This window comes from Homalodisca vitripennis, unplaced genomic scaffold (assembly GCF_021130785.1).
Source record: "Homalodisca vitripennis isolate AUS2020 unplaced genomic scaffold, UT_GWSS_2.1 ScUCBcl_2705;HRSCAF=7726, whole genome shotgun sequence".
Lineage (NCBI taxonomy): Eukaryota > Metazoa > Arthropoda > Insecta > Hemiptera > Cicadellidae > Homalodisca > Homalodisca vitripennis.
The window spans coordinates 63,805-85,072 of record NW_025778873.1 but is presented as its reverse complement, the minus strand read 5'-3'; positions in this window follow the sequence as shown (position 1 = coordinate 85,072).

The window sequence follows — 21,268 nt, the reverse complement described above, 5'->3', positions numbered from 1 at the left end:
TGGCTGGGAGTTATAACAGTTTGTCACATCAGCAATAATACTATCAACATTTCACACTACATCAAATAAAAGTTGAAGGGTTCGATATATTTACGCCTTTAAAAACACACATACATTACTTTGTTCATGATCAATGAGGATTAAATGGTTACAGTAGGATTAAGGTTATCAAAGACTATAACTTGAGAAGATATAAAATTGCATTTCTGACTATCTGTATGTTCGCACGTCATGATATATAGAACGTTAACAGACATATATACTTCATATTTTAAATTTCTTTTTATATCTGTGTCATAGGGATAAACCATGGAGTATGTCACTTGATGGGATTTGGATGAGTGTTAGCGAAAAGTTTTTAATTGTATGTATGGATGATTATAATGACGATGGGTAAATCGCAAACTAAGTAAATTGGTAGAGTACTGCAAACAATTACGGTATTTTAAAATGTGGTATACTTACTAAAATATCGCAATGTATTTTGAAATATAAATTAAATAGACAGACAGGCAGGCAGACAACCTTACAAAGAAATGTTTACATCACCCCACTCAGGCTAAAGAAAACCTAAAACAATATTCTAAGTGATAGGTTTAAATCATGGATATATGGATGGATGCACCATAAAAAACCCATTATTGTCTATGTAAAAGAATAGTTTTATCTAGCACTTAAAATCAACGTATGTAATATTTTACAAGAATCTTACATACGTATATTATATCTTACATACGAATCGTATAGGTAAAACGGTAGGTATCTAAGTAAAATATTAATTTTTATATCGCATTTTATTATTAAAATAAACTCAGCAATCAGAGAAGCACTACAAGTAACACGATGCAATGGCCAGAGGCGGGACTAAGACTAGAACTCACATGGCTGAGTAAGTTTTAACATTTAGATATCACGATTTCCCCTCTCACTATTTCTTCTTAACCACAGCATCCTAGTTTTAATTTTGTATTGATTGGTTGATTATTTCATTCAAATTCTTTCGAATTATTTAGGTTTGTAAATGTTAACGATTTTTACTTCATTTATCAGTATAGGGAAGATATTAACCTTAGTTTTAGCTGTTATTAATCCTCTCTGTACCAAAAGAAACCAGGGAGAATAGGTGATCAACAATATTCCTCGTAAAAAATCATTACTGATTTTTTTAACTCTCATGTAGTTTATAAAAAATATACAGCTGTTTGTGAGAAGTATTTCTTCAATTATTGTTTAAAGCAATATTTTTAGCGTTTTAGAAGGCTAAATATTGAAAATTAGTTGAAAATAATATGTTCTAGCATGCTAAATTTGTATTGTCTTACTAATTCATTTTAAATGTTAAAAACTCCATAATATCAAATACATTGTTTTAAAGGTTTGTTAGAAAATATGGTCTATACAATTTTCCTCATTCGGTTGGTTACTAAAACGTACACTAGAGATCTCTTCTTTTGTAGAATATATAGAAAATATCCTATTGAAATGATAAGTAAGGGAGATGTAAAATTATATTTCTTTGTCAACTTTAAATATTTTTCATTCTCATTATTTCCCATAATTAAAGTTGTTTCATGATTAAACAGAACGAGTCTTTGTCGAGAGCATTGCATCTCTATAATTCTAACTTCTAAATCGACTGGGCAAACTGGTCTAAACCCTTGCGATAAAGGCTATAGTACTCATTTCTTTACTGTAAATTAAATAAAAGTAGTAACTTAATAATAACTCACTATAGACTTTTCATTTTTCCTTTATTACATATTCTCAGTCAATGAATATGGTAATGGTGTTTCGGGACAATCAGCAATGTGCTGGACTGGACTAGTATACATGAACTTGTACTAAACCGTTTCTGATATCTCATTACGATCTTTTATCAATTTTACATCACTGTACGTAACGTTTCTTTAAGTGGAACTGTACTAGTTTATTAAGATAAAGTTAAAACTGGAGACTGACAATAAACTGTACTCTAAGAAGGACAGCGGGAGAGACTTGTAAGAAAGTTTTCGCGTCAAAACTACATCTAGCCCTGAATTATCAATACAAAGCACACAAATTATTTTATACACATTACTAAAATACATGTATTAGTATACAATCCTATCCAGAAAACGTTGTCCTTAATAATTTTCTAAGCTTAGTTTTAAATATAGCACAATATCAACATTCCTGGTATGTTCAGGAAGACCATTAAACTAATGGAGGCTGGAATACGCGAAGCCCCTCCTCTCCACTTCAAGCCACAACTTAGGAAAGTGAAGCTTCTCGTCCTGGCGGCTGCTTCGTTCAGGCACCTCCCACGGTACAAGAACCTCTCGACTAGGTACTGTGGCTCTTCAATCTTGTGTACCTTTATTACTATTAATTTTGCTTCTATTGTGTTGTATATTGTTAACATCACTAATTCTATGATAATAACCTTTGAAAACTCATCAACCTCAAAATATTTTATTATTTCATTTCAATGTGAGGAATGCAATTGTTGGCGAGGTTAAAGTAGAGCATGACGTGGGGTAAATATCCAGATATTTAAAGTAACTGTGTTAAGTGAACGACAGTTTGCACTCTTACTTGCTGTGATTGTTTTAAATTTCGGAAAGGAAAAATAGTTGAGTTCACAAAGACGATTAATGCTATAATTTTTTGACTAACAATAATTTATCTTCAAAACATTGTAAAAATCAGAAAACGTCTAACGTAATAATCTCCCTGTTCCAAAGTTCTCAATGTAAAATATTTTTAATGTAATGCATGATTTAGGGTATTCCCAAATAAATATGATTTGCAAGCACTGGATATTATGGGTGCACAAAGGACGAATAATACCTTATTATAGATTTCTGGAATAATATTAAATGATCAATTCGCCATCATTTTTTGTTTGAAGAAATATTTAACTTAACACACTATTTGTAACGCATTTATTTTCATCATAGTTACGGTTAAAGTTCAATATTAATGTGATGCAAGAAGTTGACAATATTTTTAGTTTTATTGTTGAAGTTCCACAACGATATTTATAACCGGCATCACTAATGAAATTTCTAGGAATCCAATCTTCAATACTGTGAGTACGTGAGGATATTGAAAACAGCATATTTGTAATATCGAATTTTTTTCATCTTATTCGCTTTAGGTCGATGAGAATTCGCTGTCGGTTTTGCTGTTGTTTACGTCGTGGAATACTTATCCGCAACTAAACATTACGTGTTCTAGGGAACTATAGAAGTTTAGACACTGAAGAACTTTCGTATAATATAATAATGATTTTTAATTTATATCTTCATTTTATATACACAGATTTTCCACCATTGAAATGAAAGTTTCTTACTTCTCTTAAAAACGTTATATTTTGAATATATAATTGTAGAAAATCCAAAGAAATAAGGCTTCCAAATGCCGTACCTCCAAAATCGAGAGATTTTCTTTATTCTAAAAATGCATTACCGCCAGGGTTCTTTATATATCATGTGGCATCTGAAGTTTGGAAGTGTGCCGAAACGAATAATTTCAGGGGATTAATTTTTAAACTTCACCATTTTGGGCCTCCTTAACAGTGCCCATCATAACAGACTTACACCTAAAGACTGTTAAACAGTATACTTCATAAATAGGGACCAACTGTTAACAAACAACCATAATGAAAAAATCTAAAACTAATTAAATAATCTCTTGTAATACACTTAAGGTATTTTTATTTGTAAGATCACAGCTTGCATCGTTACGGACAGGTCAATCTAGAATTTGTGTGCAGTTACTAAAGATTACACGTATACTTATGTTATTTATAATACTCATATGTTTGACAAACAAAATATGTATATACATTATATATACAGTTAAATAAACTAAAGTAAGTAGCACTAAAAAAGACAAAGACAGGTGTATTAATATAATTTGTTTTCAAAGTAATTTCAAAAATGGGGTTCTTTTCCTTTTATCACCGGTCAATAGTAATTAGCCGTACCTTAAAATTTATAAAATGTGTCCTCAATAATTGTTCAATGATTCAAATTCAGAGACATATAAATTAATTAACACACAAAACTCATTAACACGTTACGATTTTCGGTACATATTACACTTCAGCTATAAATATAACATTTTATCAATATAGCTCGACTCAATACAACATTTCAATATCATTATAGGAATTGATGTCGTGTTTACGGTACAAGTTCGTTTCCTCTATGAGAGGCAAAATCGAGTACGAGTAATTCCGAACTTCTTTATTCAGATATATTTAAATTGTTTTGAAATAACAGAGCATATTTGTGGCAATAGTTTAAAGAAAAAACATTTAAAATAATCATATTAGTTTATTTTATTATATTTATAATATTTATATTGAAAATTATCTTCTGGTTACTAAAATAGTATATGGAATTCAAATGAAATAACTTTTGATTATACAAGCAAAACATGTATACGTTAACTTACAACATTGACTATTACTTATATTTCATTAAATTTAATTGTAATATTTTCAAATTATGTACTATAAAATAAATGGCCCTTATTTTTTTTAAAGCCATGGTTAAATTTTTTAAATATTGCCATATTTCTAGAGTAATCCCTATGGAGAGTGAATTTTCACTTCCGGTACTACTAAGATTAAATCATAAGTATATGTTAAAACAAACTGTATATAATTCTTAAAGTTTGAAGTTTATGTAAGCTGATACAAAAGAGTAATAAATTTCCACAGCTTCGTATTTGAGACAGTGCACAAATCATGCAAGTTGGAGAGTTTGACTTCTAAATTTATTGATCTTTTCTCTGATGATGAATATGTAAACTTTTGGAACCTATTGCTTTTTTCATATAACATCAATGTTTAATATCGATTAATTGGTTATATTATCATATATTATAAACAACCGTTATCGTTAAGAATTGCATTACTACACTGACTGTATATTAGAATACAAATATCTAATTCTGTAAGAATCCAATTTATTACTAGTAATATTCAAAATATTTCATTACACTTTACGACGGTTTGACAAATTAAATATAAATATTGAAATTGTTATCTCTCAGACAGTAGTATTTTTTATATCTTCCATCATATTTTACAAAATATGACATCTGAGAGATGGAAATTACCTTATTTTTCTGCATTAAACCCATTAGGGCTATGTGTTTTGTATTAACATTAATAAACTAATGCGGAAACAGACTGCCTTTCAATGATATAAATGCGGATCGCATTAAGTAGAGACAGAGGGAATGAACCCAACAGATATCACTAAGGAGGAGCCAAAAGTATACCAAACATCTAACAGCCGTACTAGAGAATGATAAACACTCCAAGGACTCAATGTCGGCATTTCCTTTGTTTCTTGGCGCTTCATCTGAAACAAAGATAACAGGAAGGTGTTGATACAGGGCAGTAGCCTTGACCTTTGGTTTTGGCCTTGACTTCAACGTCGTGGTCTATTTAAGAATTTATTTATTCATTATTGCTGGTTTATTGAAACATTTTTAGGTTTTCTAATTAATTAAATTTGAAATATTAATAGCCAAGATGGCCTTACTTCAACAGAATGTAGATTTAGTCGTTTACTGTTTGAAAAGTTCTCTTCTTGATGTATTGGCCACTTCATGTGATCATTTCCATAACAGCAAAGTTGAGCAGTTTTATAATTTTCATTAGGCCTTTTTTCGTATTTCCTATATGTTCTTTAATGGATAGTTCATGGATAAATTCTGTGAACGGCTTTTCTCAGCTGTGTATTCCCTAATACAAGAACAATTTATATTCTTAAAGACGAGTTAGTTTTAATCATGTGCACCATTTTTCACTTGGCTTTTAAAAGACTGTCTAAGAGTGTATTGTGTTTTGAAAGCAGTTGTAATATTATATTTCTAGCCGACTTTTATAGTTTATTCATTGGTACCGGCACACAAGGGGTTCACGAGTAAATTTTTCTGTTTTCGTTCTCTCATTTACCGTGTTTCCTGTTATTTATTTTGCACTTATTTATGACAGAATGAGTATATCCACTATTATAAGTTCAGATTTGATATTTTTAATTTCTTCTTTTAACTAATCTTTATCTAAGCATAAGCTCTTACTTTGGCAGGCAAAGGGTATGCAACTCTTTCTTCAATAGTTTCCATACAAGATTTTGATACTGGCCTTTGTTTTTTTTGTTTCAATAAACTGTCCTAATCACTTTTTTATTTATTACTAGAAACACATCCAGAAAAGGTAATTTATTTTGGGCTTCCAGCTCCATGGTTAGGCGAATGGCGAAAGTTTTAATTGTGTGGGATTATAAATAATTCACTTTAGTGTCCCCATGAGGGAGTACGTCGCAGGTGTCATCCCCATTATTTTAAGTGTGAAGTTTTCAAAATAAGATAATGCTTTACACTACCTTTTACGAATGAATTTTGAGATATTAGTTAGGGAGTAGGAAGAGACTTTCATTATTTTTATAAACCTTCCAGCGTCGAAAACGGCTGAAGGAAAGTCCTATATTAATGTTAAAATCTTACTGTAATTTTAGTAAATTACATCGTTAAAGGCATATTTTATTTGCATTAACATATTTTAAACATTGGCTGAGACTGTATAAGTAGTATTTTCATGAGTGTGTTATCTGGGATAGCCTACTTTGTCAGATATCACGTCAACTCGTCTATAAAAAGTATCTTTGTATTGATTCCGGACAGTATTTAATTCACAACTGATTAGTTAATGGCATACATGTATGTTAGAATAAGAGACTAAGGTTTACATACTTGTAATGCCTAACATCAAAATATAAAAACCTAATTATCATATAAAATAAAATTATGAATTTCAGGAATGGTGCTAAACAAATATTACGATCTCCGTTTGTTTTGAATTAATGGTTGACAATAAATTATTCAAATTTTGAATGATATTTATCAAATGGGAGGAAAAGAGTAGAGCCAGTTAGTCAAAGTGTCGAGTCAACAGATATTTTGATTAATAATATAGTACCATTTAATGTAAAAAATTCCAAACGTTATAGATGTCCACTACATTTTACGGAACTTAAGTTCCGTAATCGGGTGACTTTAAACTGTACACTCTCTGCTCGATCGTGGTTGTGTTCAGATGTGTGAGCGGTCTGGCTCAATCATTAACGATGCGTTAACTCGTTCAGAAATTAATCTTCATAAGGACGGGTGAATATTAGGAGAAATCTTCTTAATCTGGTGGATGAAACTCTGCTAAGCACTCAGCAAACTCAACTGTGAAGTTGCTGGTTCAAAATATAGCATTACGTAAACGGCAGTCTGAAATTTCATAATCAATAAATTTATTGCTACATTTCCTTGTATATATCCTGTATACAGGAAGAAAAAAAACAGAGCTCACTTACATCGGAAGAAACTATGAAAAATGAAATAAACTGCATTATTGAGTGACTAAGGCTTTATTTTTAGGTGGCAGAAGGTAAAGTCGATAACCTAGGTATACGCAAACACTTACTAATTCAAATCTTTTACGGAGTCAAATAAATTAAAAGCTATATTTTCTTTTAGTAAATCTCTTCACACAGTACTACGTAATGGGTTCAAAATTTAACTCAAACAAGTGTTTATCTTATGTAATGAATCAGAAGTAAAGTTACAAAGTACCAACCAATAGCTTTTAGGCAATCACAAAGTAAATGATTGAAAAATATATACCTCTAGTTATTCAATACCACTGTTATATGGTCACTCCGCCAGTCATTTTATTGCCTATAAACAGACCTGGTGTGAGCGCCTTGATGTCAAGTATCAAATGGTAATTGGACAGCACTTCACTTTGACACCGACTAACTGTTTTCAATAAAATGTCAGTTTAATACAACAGGAACCTGGTATTTCCATTTTCTTTAATCAATCTTTAAGTAACATTTTGGGTTTTATATTGCAGTTAGAAAATATATGTATTCAATTTAGAAATTTTTTATCAAATTTAATGTGAATAATTTTCATTAATTAAGAACTAAAACTAAGCCTATAATAATGGTAATGACGCTATAAAAAGTATATTACATTTTAATGTGCTGTGTGTATTTTCAATAACTGTTATAATTCACAGTTAAAAATGTGAAGCAATAAAACTTTTAATAACCAAAATTTTCATTACATACAGACCGAGTATAATGTGTTAGGTGCCACGTCATTATTATTTATTATAATGGTATATATATATATATATATATATATATATATATATATATATATATATAAAGTAGATATGAATATGAGGTTCCTAGCGCACTTTTAGAGCCGACCGAAAATCAATAGAAAATACTGTTTAAAGGACAATAAACGAATCTGTAAAATTAAATAGTAAATCACGAATGAAAAATAACCGAATTTATAGCTGTCTGCTTCTACTTTCTTAAGCTGTTTTAATGTTAATTCTCCTTAGAATCAATGTAAAGTCTTCGAAATCTTTTATTATACAAGTTAATTGTAACACAGTCTTTATCTTTAATAGTCTTCTTTCCAGTAACAACCAAGTGTAAATTATAATTTTTATTCAATTCTTTAATCTTTTTTTCATCCAAAACAGTCAAAAATCTATTTGGCAAATGTACTTTGAAATCTTCTAATTCTGCTATGATTGTAAGCGCGAATTTATCTTTTATTTTCTCCAAATTCATGATTTTATACTTCTTATTTTCTTCTAATTCCATTAATTTCTTATATTCTTTGAACTTTGAATCGCCAACCTCATTTAATTCCTTTAGTAGCTCCATTTAGAGAAGAGAAATTTTAACTAGCGATTTTTTCTAAATTACAATTCTATAGTGAATTTTCGATAAATATCGTTCAAATTATCAACTTTTTAAGGTACATACAAACAGGTACTAGAGTTTTTTGAAAAATCCTGAAAAATCTACCGAATTATCTCTAATTATTGCGAAGTTTTAGCTTAAAAGTTGATAATTTGAACGATATTTCTCGAAAATTCACTATAAAATTGGAATTAAAAAAAAATCGCTAGTTAAAATGTTTCCCATTTAAATGACCAATGAAAAAATAACATGTCCGTTTTGTAAGAAAGAAATCCTAAAACATAACTATGATCGCCATTAATTCATCTAAAAAACAAAGGCATTTATGAGAAAGAGTTGAATTATTTGAGGACTTGAGCTAGAGAAAATCAAATTGCCAATCACGAAAAATTGTATAATATTGAGAAATTACGAGAATAAAAGAGAAATTTCAAATTCAAAAAGAAAAATCTCGACCTATTTAATGATGAAAAAATTAATTCAATCGCTGAAAAATTGTCCATTGAAACAAACGATAAAACTAAGTCTGAAATGATCGAAGAAATTGATAAAACTCTTAACGAAAAAACTGAAAATATCATTGATGTCGAAGTTTTATCCTCTATACACGGTCTTTTCAAGCAATACGTTTTAACAAATTTAAACGATAATTCCATGTCTATTTACAAATATCTTTCCATTATGCGACCAGAAATTAAAAGTTTAATAGAGAAATTTCAAGAAAATGTTAAAAATATGAAGGGTTATCTCTCTTTGGAATGTGAATATGAACGAACATTAGTGAACGGTGAACCACAGACATGTCCAATGTATTTTACTATAAAAGCAGACGAAATCTTCGATGTAAACGATTTTATCACCAAACAATTTTATAAATTAACACATCGTGAACAAACAAATCATCCATAAATAAGGGTTCTGGATGGACATTTAAAAGCTGCAAACAACTAGTTTTGAGCATTAATAAACACGAAATGATGAACGCAGGATCATATATCGATTTACCACAGAAAATCAAATATAAAAAAGTTTGTATAAATATCAAAAATAAAGATGACTATTGCTTTATTTATTCTATCAGATGCGCTATTGAAAAACCAGAAAGAGACTGAGAAAGATCAAAACAATATGAAAAATTTCTAAATGACGAGATATTTTCAGGCTTTGAGTATCCAATGTCTTTAAAAGATATACTTTTATTTGAAAAACAAAGTTATAATTCTAAGTACAATTATCCAAAAATGTCTGTAAATGTGTATAGCTTTGATGAGAAAATTAATATTGTTCCATTGCAAATTTCAGAAATGTATGACGCTGAATTAAACGTTGATTTATTGTATTTTAAGCAAGATGATAAATCTCATTATGTTTTGATCAAGGATTTAAATAAACTCGTTTTCTCTCAATAATCTAAATGTAAAAATAAAAATTTCTTTGTAGAAGATGTTTGAGTCATTTCTTCAAATCTGGAGATTTAGCAGATCATTTAGAAATTTGCAAGCAACATGAAGTTTGTAAGCCAATTATGCCGTTTTCAGGTAAAACAACTAAATTTACTAATTATCAAAAGAAGTTTAGCCATCCGTACGTAATTTATATGGATTTTTAAAGCATATTAGAGAAGTTTCCAACATGCAAGAACAATCCACAAAGATCGACTACAACCAAGATTCAGAAGCACATTCCTTATGGTTTTACTCTATATTTAGTGTCGAATGTGACCAATCGCATGTATAAACCGATATGTTATCGAGCCATAAATGAAGAAGATTTGCCAAATGTTCCAAAACAATTGTTTTAAGAGCTCAATAAATTATCGAAATACATAGCGAAAAAATATAATTCGAAGAATATGAAACCCATGAAACTAACTGAAGAAGAAGAAATTTTGTATCAAAATTCAAACGTTTGTCATATCTGTGAAACAGAAGGTTTTGATGGTGAAAAAGATTAAAAGTAAGAGATCATTGTCATTTAACAGGTAAATTTCGAGGCGCAGCTCATTCATGTTGTAATCTGAATTTGAAATTTCCACAAAATATTCCAGTTTTCTGTCATAATATGTCAAATTACGATATTCATTTGTGCATAAAAGAATTGGCTAAACAATATGGAAATGTTGATTTGATCGCAAACACAAATGAAAAATATATAAATTATTCAGTAAATTCAGGATATGGGTATGAGTTTGAAGATGATAAACCAAGAAAGTTCATTAAGTTTTCATTCGTAGATACGTTCAGATTTATGGCATCGTCTATTGAAAAATTAGCTAAAAACTTCAAGAAAGGTGACTTAAGGCATGCAAATCATTTTATACAAGATGGTCGAATATTGAATGAAATTATAGAAAGACTGCCAAATGACGAAGACGAGATTTTTAAAATATTGTCTGGATAAGGCATATTTCCTTACGAATTTATCGATAGTATTGAAAAACTTGATTACACAGAAGAGCTGAAAATTCAAGATTTCTATTCACTTTTGACAGATGAGAGCATATCTGAGAAAGATTATCAACACTACTTGAGCGTTTGGAACAAATTAAAAGAGAAAAATCTTGGAAATTACTCTGATTTGTACAACATCCAAGATGTTTTATTGCTTGCTGATATATTCGAAAACTTCAGAAACATTTGTCTAAATTGTTACAAACTTGATCCAGCACATTATCTAACAGCTCCAAGTCTCGCATGGGACGCTATGTTAAAATTAACGAAAATAGAATTACAATTGATTAGTGATTATAATATGTATTTGATAATTAAAAAAGGCATTCGTGGAGGAATTTCTCAATGTATTAAACGATATTTTAAAGCAAATAACAAATATTTGAAAGATTTTGATAAGACAAAGCCCGAAAACTATTTACTTTATATCGATGCAAACAACCTTTATGGTTACGGTCTTATGCAAAAACTTCCGTTTAGTGACATCAAGTGGATGAATCCTAAGACATATACAAAAGAAGAGTAACAAGAAACAATTTTGGAACTCACTGGCGACGAAGATTATGGCTATATTCTCGAAGTTGATCTAGGATATCCAACAAATTTACATGAACATCACAAGGATTTACCTCTTGCTCCCGAACATTATAAAAACAAACTTTGCACAACTTTCCTGGATAAAACTGAATACGTTGTTCATTCAAGAAATTTGAAATTTTACCTCGAACAAGGGATGGTGTTGAAACATGTGAATAGAGTTATAGCATTCGATCAGAAGCCTTTTATGAAAAAGTACATTGATTTTAACACAAACATGAGAACCAAAGCTACAAGTGACTTTGAGAAAGATTTTTACAAGCTGATGAACAACTCTATTTTTGGAAAATCTATGGAAAATGTGCGAAATAGATGCGATACCAAACTAGAAAATGAAGAATTTTCAATGAAACATGCTAAGAAAACAAATTTCAAATGCTTTAATATCTTTGACGACAACTGTATAGCGAGTCACATGTACAAACAAAAGGTTAAATTTAACAAACCGATCTACATAGGATTTTCAGTTCTTGACCTATCAAAATTGTTAATGTATGAGTTTTATTACGATAAATTAAAGAAGTTTGACCCAGATTTGAATCTGTGTTACATGGATACAGACAGTTATTTCCTAGAATTGAAACGATATCCTTTTAAAATTATTAAAGAAAATATAGATGACTTTGATACAAGTGATTATCCAAAAGATCACGAATGTTTCACTACTAAAAATAAGAAGGTAATAGGGAAATTCAAAGATGAGTTAAATAGCGAGGTTTTAGAAAAATTTTGTGGATTGAGATCGAAAATGTACTCGTACAAATATCTAGACAAAAAACCAGTAAGATGCAAAGGGATTAAGAGAAGCGTTGTAAATAAAACAATAAATATCGAAAACTTGAAGAAATGTTTGTTCGAAGATAAAGAAGAATTTAGGGAGATGACAGTAATCAAAAGCTACAAACATGAGTTGTACACTGTTACTATAAACAAGCTGGCACTGAACGCTAAAGATGATAAGAGAATTGTCCTAAAAAATAAGATCGATACAGTACCGTATGGATATAAAGGCGAAATTAAAACAGATATTTTAGAAGAGTTAAACAAAGTTGGAAACTTTGATATATAAATGGAAGATGATTTAATTCACTGCCACAAATGTAAGAAAAAAAAACAAAAAATACAGATTCTAAAATTGTTCAAACTCAAAACGGATTGTATAGAATTGCAGCAAAATGTTCAAAATGTAAGACAAATAAGAGTAAATTTATAAAGAATCCTTATGAAAAACCAGTAAAGAAAGAATTGAAGAATAAAGAAGAGATAGAAATTGAAGCTAGAGAAATTCATGCACCAGTACGAAAAAAGTTTAAAAAGAGAAAAATTATAACTTTAGGAATTGACGATTTATGGGCAGCAGATTTAGTAATAATATCTAACTATTCAGATCAAAATGATGGATTTAAGTATATGTTAAATGTTATTGATACTTTCTCAAAATATGCTTGGTCAAGAGCTATCAAAAGAAAAAACGGCAAGGATGTTTCAAAAGCTTTCGAAGATATAGTAAAAGATGCCATAAGGATCAATCACAAACCTCCTAACCTACTTTATACAGATAAGGTTTTAGAGTTTAAAAATAAAGAATTTAACGATGTTTTGAGAAAATACAACATTAAGATTTATCATACTGAAAACGAAGAGAAATCAAGTATTGTAGAGAGATATAACAGAACTCAAAATGAGAGAATGAAAGTAATTTTTGAGATTAATAAAAACTTTAAATGGATCGATATTCTTCAAAAAATCGTAAACAATTATAACGATACAGTTCACAGTACAATCAAGACGAAACCAAAAGATGTGGATAAGGATGCAGAAAAGGAGTTATTAGAGACCGTTTTCAAGTATGTTCCACCAGAAATTCACACGAAAACTAAATTTAAAGTCAATGATCATGTAAGAATTGTTAGTAAAAAACAAACATTTTCGAACAAATATAAGAACAATTGGTCAAGAGAAATCTTTGTGATTTATCAAATTAATAACACAGATCCTGTAACTTATAGTATAAAAGATTTAAATAATGAAGAAATAACCGGAAAGTTTTATGAATATGAATTGAGAAAGTCAAAGCTATAATTTTTTCTATATAAATGGAGTCTCAAAAGAAATGTACACAGTGTAAAGAATTGAAAGATTTTGAAGCTTTTTATAAAAATAAGAATAAAAAAGAAGGATTAGGGTCTATGTGTAAGGATTGTCGTAGTAAATATGAGAGAGAATTATACGAAAAAATAGAAAAATTAACTTTAGAATAGAAAGAATGTTGTATTTGTAAAGAAATTAAGAATATTTCAGAATTTCACAACTGGCATTATAGTAAAGATAAAAAAACAAGCTTTTTGTAAGGATTGTGCTAGAAGAATTTTCCGAGAAAGTCAAAATAAACCGACTCATTGCGAATGTGGAAGAGTTCTTCAATGGTTACCTAGTTATGCTAAACATTTACAAACCAAATATCATAAGTCAAGAGTTTTTTATAAAATTTAGTAACATTTTCATCGTGTAATAATTTTTTATATATAAATGGAGTCTCAAAAGAAATGTACAAAGTGTCAAGAATTTTATAAGGAAAAGAATAGAAAAGACTGTTTTTGTAAGGAATTATATGATAAAATGGACAAATTAACTTTAGAAGAAAAAAAGTGTTACTTTTGTAAAGAAATTAAAAATATTTCTGAATTTAATAACTGGCAGTATAGTAAAGATAGAAAAGATGCTTTTTGCAAAGATTGTGCTAAAAAAATTTTCAGTGAAAGTTATAAAAACGAAATGCCTTGTGAATATGAAACAAAATTCTGCAATGGTTACCTAGTTATGCTAAACATTTACAAACAAAATATAATAAATCGAGAGTTTGTAGTAAAATTTAGAAACATTTTCATCGTGTAATTTAGATATTCTATAAATCAGTCGAGATTCTGCCATATTTGTAGTAAAATGATTTCCGTTGTATAAAATATTCAAAGATTCTTTCATTTGGTTGTAGAGATTTATACTATTTGGATCTCCATATCATAATAAAATTTCCATTTCTGGGTAATCAATTTCAAGTTCTTTCAATCTTTTCGGTATTTCTCTCTTTTGAGCTCTAATAACATAATAAGGATATTCCCACATGTGATTCTTTTTAATTAATACAAAAACATGGTGTTTTTTCTTATCAAAATCTTTACATACAAGGTCTGGTTTCATTAAGTAAATTTTTACACTTTGTTTTGCGATTATTTCCGTTTTTATTTCATCTTTAATTTGCAAGTTTTTAACTTCGTCCTCTAAATATTTAATCTTGTTTTCAAGTTTGTACTCACCAAATTTTCTAATGGAGGGTAATACTTCTTCTAAAACCCAGTCTTGAAATAATTCTGCTTTCTTCATTTTAGATTTTAATATTAAAGAGTATATTCCCGGTTCATTAATGAAAATAGTGTTTTCTTGAAAATTTGAAGGTAGTAACGATTCGTTACCCCCTTTGTTTGTAAATGTTTTTCTGTACTTTTCTTTAACATGGTCAATAATAGCTTTATTCGTATTTTTAAATTCTAATATTTCTGCTACATCTTTTGCTTTGAACCAAAATTCATTATTATCATCCACAATTGTAAAGATATGTTTGTTTTCAAATCTAAGTTGATTATTGAGTAGGTCTACAACTGACTCCATTTAGATAGAAAAGAAATTTAACTAGTAATTTTTATTTCGAGAATAAAGGCCAGATTCATTGATAAAAAACAGTGTCAGGATGAAGATTGTTAAGGGGCCATTCGAATAGCCCCTTGTTTTTTAAGTAAAAATATTGAATTTTGTCATCATCATCAACTCATTTTTATTCCTTTTTCAATCTTAAATATATTGTTGTTTTACTCTCATTATTTAATAAATTTCCCTCAGAGTCTTGTATAGTTAGAACGATTTTTTGAATTCTTTTAATATTTTTTCTAATTGGAATATAATCGATTTCATTCGGTTTTTCACTAATTTTTTATTTATAAGCAACATTTGGGAAAAAAGTGTACAAAATTTCAGATTCTTTGTGTAAATGTTCGGTATGATTTTCAAAACTAGGTTCAACGAGATTGCAGTGCACTTCAATTACATCAAACGGTCTAAATTTTGGCGTTTTATTTCCTAAATATACCTGATTTGGCTCAATAGTTTCTTGAACAAACCCTAACAAATCTACAATAATTGCTGAAAACATTATTCTTACTGGTGATTTTATTTGAATTTTATTAGAGAGATAATTTTTTTGCATTTCAAACTTGTTTTCGTCAAAGTTTAAAGATTTATCTGATTGTTTGAATGTTTTCAGATAATTTTTAAGGGAATTTTTTATTTGATCAAAGGTATAATATCCTTTGTTTAAACCATAATATTTTGTTATGTTCTTCTCACTAAATCCTATACAATAAGGAGAACTTTCACTAATATTTATAACAAAATTGTCAGAATAAAAACCGCTTAAACCGATAAAATAATTTGATTCTTCCTCTAAATGAATAGGAAGTTCAAAACTAATTGAGAGCTTTCTGAAGTCAACTTGAACAGATTCATTTTCGCTATTGAAATGGAGAAATTTTTAAAGCAAAAAGATCAGATAAAACTTCAAACGTTTGAAGAAAACAAGAAAGATCAACCAATCAGATTGTTAATTGTTGGTTCAAGTGGATGTGGAAAAACCACTTTATTATTGAATTTTATCTACAATAGGTTGATTCCTTATTCCAATTTGTATGTTTTTAGTAAATCTTTAGAACAAGACGCATACAAAACATGACAACAAAGATTCAAAAATATTTAGAAGAACTTAAGCAAAGAAATATCACATTTTTATAATGCTTCTGAGGACATAGTTCCGTTAAGCGAATGTAAACCCAATTCGTTAATCGTTTTTGATGATTGTATTTTGGAAAATCAGGACGTTATTAAGGAATATTTCGTAATGTCTCGTCACAAAAACATATCTTGTATCTATCTTTCCCAATGCTTTTCAAAGGTTGATAAAAAAGTTATTAGAAATAATTTGAATATGTTGTGTGTTTTTAAGCAAGACGATCACTATTTGAGAAATATTTACAACAATTATGTGGGATCTGATATGAGTTTTAACCACTTTAATGAATTATGTGATAAAATTTGGAAAGAAGACTATGGATTTTTAACTATTAATCTAACTTTGAAGCCTAAAAATGGTAAATATATGAATAAATGTTCTAATATAAATGCTGCTCAGTGGTCTGACAAATCTACTCGATAAAATATTTTTTACAATTATTTTTACATTGTCTTTACTTTTTATTTACATTATGAAAACAACTGAAAAACGGTAAATCTGTTCACGTTTTTACGTTCCACGTTCACGTTTTACGTTCCACGTTTTTACGTTCCACGTTCACGTTTTTACGTTCCACGTTCACGTTTTACGTTCCAAGTTCACGTGTTACGTTCCACGTTCACGTTTTACGTTCCACGTTCACGTTTTTACGTTCCACGTTCACGTTTTTACGTTCCACGTTCACGTTTTACGTTCCACGTTCACGTTTTACGTTCCACGTTCACGTTTCAAAATTTTTCTAATTAAATGGTGAACGTAACTTCTGAAGAAGCGAAAAAACTTGATCAAATCGAAAAGAAATTAATCAAAGAATTTAAAGAACGGATTCGAATTGATGAAAAATAACAAGAATTTATTAATTAATTAATAAATTAATCAACCTGTAACTTATGCAATTAAAAATGTTGAAGGTAAAATTGAAAACGTTTTAAGCGATAATCAAAATTTGATGAATTTGGTTCCAGTTGTACGACAATTTGCTGATATTTCGATTCCAGAATCTGAAGTAGAAGAGTTTGAATTGCCAAAATTACCATCTTCAACACCTCGAATCATTGAAGAATCTACAATAGTTGAACCAATAAGTCCTAGAACAATGGATATAATAGTTGGTCCAATTGGTAGGAAATTCTTTCCTAGAGTAAAAGATGATAGATTTGGTTTGTATTGGGATAAAAAAAGAACAGTTTTATGATTGGAAATTTGCCCGTGAATTTTGAACATAATGATATCATTATTAATTAGAAAACATATAAAGGAACTCAAGGTTTATGGAGATTATTAACATACCATAACGCTCCAAAAGATAATTTATATTCTGAAGAAGATTTGTAAAAGTATACAGAAATTTTATGGGAATCTGACTCAATTTACAAAAATAATGATACATCTACTAAGAAGCCTAAGTCAAGTAGAGGTAAAAAATATATGAAATTAATTAAACCAATTTGGGAAAAACGAATCGAAGGATCAGGTGTAAGAAAATACAGTGATAATAAGATTGAATACAGATATAGCGACGATTTGACAAAACTCGATGGAATTAACAATTACATTTATGCTCAAGAAAAGGCTGGAAACAACAATTTTTTGAACGAAAAGAAAGCGATTAAAGATTTTATTTCGAACAAACTTGATGAGGTGATTGAAAAACCTGATGGAATTCAATATTTAAAACGAATTTTGCCGGCAATAAGTTCATCTATGATTGAGGGTAGCGGACTTTTGAATGATTTTATCAACAATTTACCTTTTGAATTACACGTACCAACTTATCAGTATCTGGGGCCTGGCACAAAACTCGAAAAAGAATAAAAAGAGGAGATCCTGGTATAAATAAATTAGATCAAGCTGCTATGGTACACGATATTTTTTATGCAAAACATAGAGACACAAATTCCAGACATATAGCAGATAATTTTGCAAGATAAGGCAATGGATAGATTTTTATCAAAAGATGCTAGTTTAGGTGAAAGATTTGTTGCGCTTCCAACAGCTGGAGCAATGTTTTTTAAGAGAAAACTAGGAATGGGAATCGAAGAGAACTTGAAATTTTAACTATATAAATGGAGGTGAACGTAAATTTCAGCAAAAATCAGAAAGAAAAAATAAAATCCGCTTTAAAAAAAAAATACCCGTTAGTATTCAATTTAAAATAGATCAACTAAAAAATGGTGAAGATAAGATATTTTTAACAAATAAACAATACAATAAACTCGAAAAACATAAGAAAAACAATAAAGGAACCAGAATAGAATTTTCTTATAATCAGTTGAAGAACTTAAAAATGGTGGACTTTCGAAAGACTTATTGGATTTTTGAAAAAATATTCCAGTTGTTAAAAATGTTGTTCCTTATGTTCGTAAAGCTGCTCCAAAGATGTGATTCCTATTGTTTGAAACTTTTTAAATTGGTTAGATAAAGAGTTGGAAGATGTTACAGGATCTGGATTAGATGAAAAAACTTTGAATTACTTGAAATCAAACAATGAAAAAAAAAATTTAAACCTTTAACATTCGGGGAATTGGAAGAAATCTGCAAAAATATTAAACATTTTAAAGGAATCTTCATGAGAGATACATTACCTGAAAAAGTTAAGAAATTTGAATGTGGAATTGTGAATTTAGACTCGATTATGGGAAGTGGAACGCATTGGATTTGTTATTATAAAAATGATAAGAATGCATGTTTTTTTATTCGTATGGAAGAATTGAGGACAAACCACCTATAGAATTAATTAAATATTTGAAAAAATCAAGCGTCTACTACACTGATTCTCAGATTCAAGATTATAAAGATCCCCCAATTTGTGGTCATTTATGTGTTTTTGTTTTGAATGAACTGAGTAATGGTAAAGATTTTAAAGAAGTTGTTAACAAATTATTACTTAATAAATATGGATTCACAAAATATTTTTGACGTATTTGGAACACAAATTAAAACAAAAAGTATTCAAAATGTAGATAATAGTTTGAATTTTGATAGTTTGAGAAATGAGTTTGATAACAAGTTAGAAAATTTATTACAAAACCTTCCAGATTCAGATATGTTTGCTGTCGAGATTGAAGATTTTAAAGCAGAATATGATAACAAACTTGCAAATTTCATGAATTCAAGTGAAGTTGCTGATAAAATAAAAACATTGAAAAAAGAATTTGAAGATGGTGCAGAAAAAATATTTACCAATTTAATGTCTCACATCGAAAAAGCTGATAAAATTACTGAAGCGATCAAAGTTGAAAAGAATTATGTTAGTTTGGCTAATAAAAAAAGAATTGTCGGTGTTCGACCTGGTATTGACAAACATAATATTGTTGTTAAAGAACAAATTTTGAAAACTCTAAAATTATCAGAAAACATCGATATTGTTGATGTACATGATCCGAATGTTAAAAAAGCCTTAGATTTTAAAGGAAAAAGACTTAGCAGCGTTAGTAAGGGAATTTATCCGTTTGATGTTGTTGTAATGATTCAATTAGAAGATCATATTAAAATGTTTAATGAACTAAAACAAAATTATGAGAATGATAAACAGCATGTTAAAGATTTTACAACAGAAGTCTATGACAAGTTAGAAGTCTATGAAAAACTTGAAGAAAGAAGTAAAAGATCAGTGACGATGTTGGTGAAATTAATGAAAAAGTTATAAACATTGCGCAAGGTGTTATTGCGTATCAAAATAAAGTTAAAGAACTAGTTCGAAAAATTCAGGAAGATTTTGATACATATCAAGATAACGTTCGTGAAAAAATAAAAAGTAATGGTGAATTACTTGAAGGAATAGATGATAAACTTGATAAAGTAAATAAACTAAAAGAAAACTTTAATAAATTTAAAGAAGATGTTAATAAAACTTTTGAAAACATAGACAACAGATTTAATGGATTAGGCGGCTATGATGACTAATTTTCCTTATATAAATGGCGCTCATATTTTGTGTGAGGTGTAAGGCAAAATCTGAAACAAATGATATAAAATACTATGCAAATATCAATGGAGTTAAAAGAGTTTCTGGAAAATGTGCTGAATGTAACGCTAAAAAGAGCCAATTTATAAAAACTTGATTTTGAAATTTTTTCTTAATAAATAGAGATGGCGGGACATTACAGTGCTTTAAAATATCAATTCGAAGATCATATTAAAATGTTTAATGAACTAAAACAAAATTATGAGAATTATAAACAGCATGTTAGAGATTTTACAACAGAAGTCTATGAAAAGTTAGAAGCCAGAAATAGAAGATCAGTAGACGATGTTGGTGAATTACTCGATAAAGTAAATAAACTAGAAGAAAACTTTAATAAATTTAAAGAAGATGTTAATAAAATTTTTGAAAATATTGATAACAGATTTAATGGATTAGGCGGCTATGATGACTAATTTTCCTTATATAAATGGCGCTCATATACTGTGTGAGATGTAAAGAAAAAACTAAAACAAATGATATAAAATACTATGCAAACATCAATGGAGTTAAGAGAATATCTGGAAAATGTGCTGAATGTAACGCTAAAAAGAGCCAATTTATAAAAAACTTGATTTTGAAATTTTTTCTTAATAAATAGAGATGGCGGGACATTACAGTGCTTTCGATCTTTTTA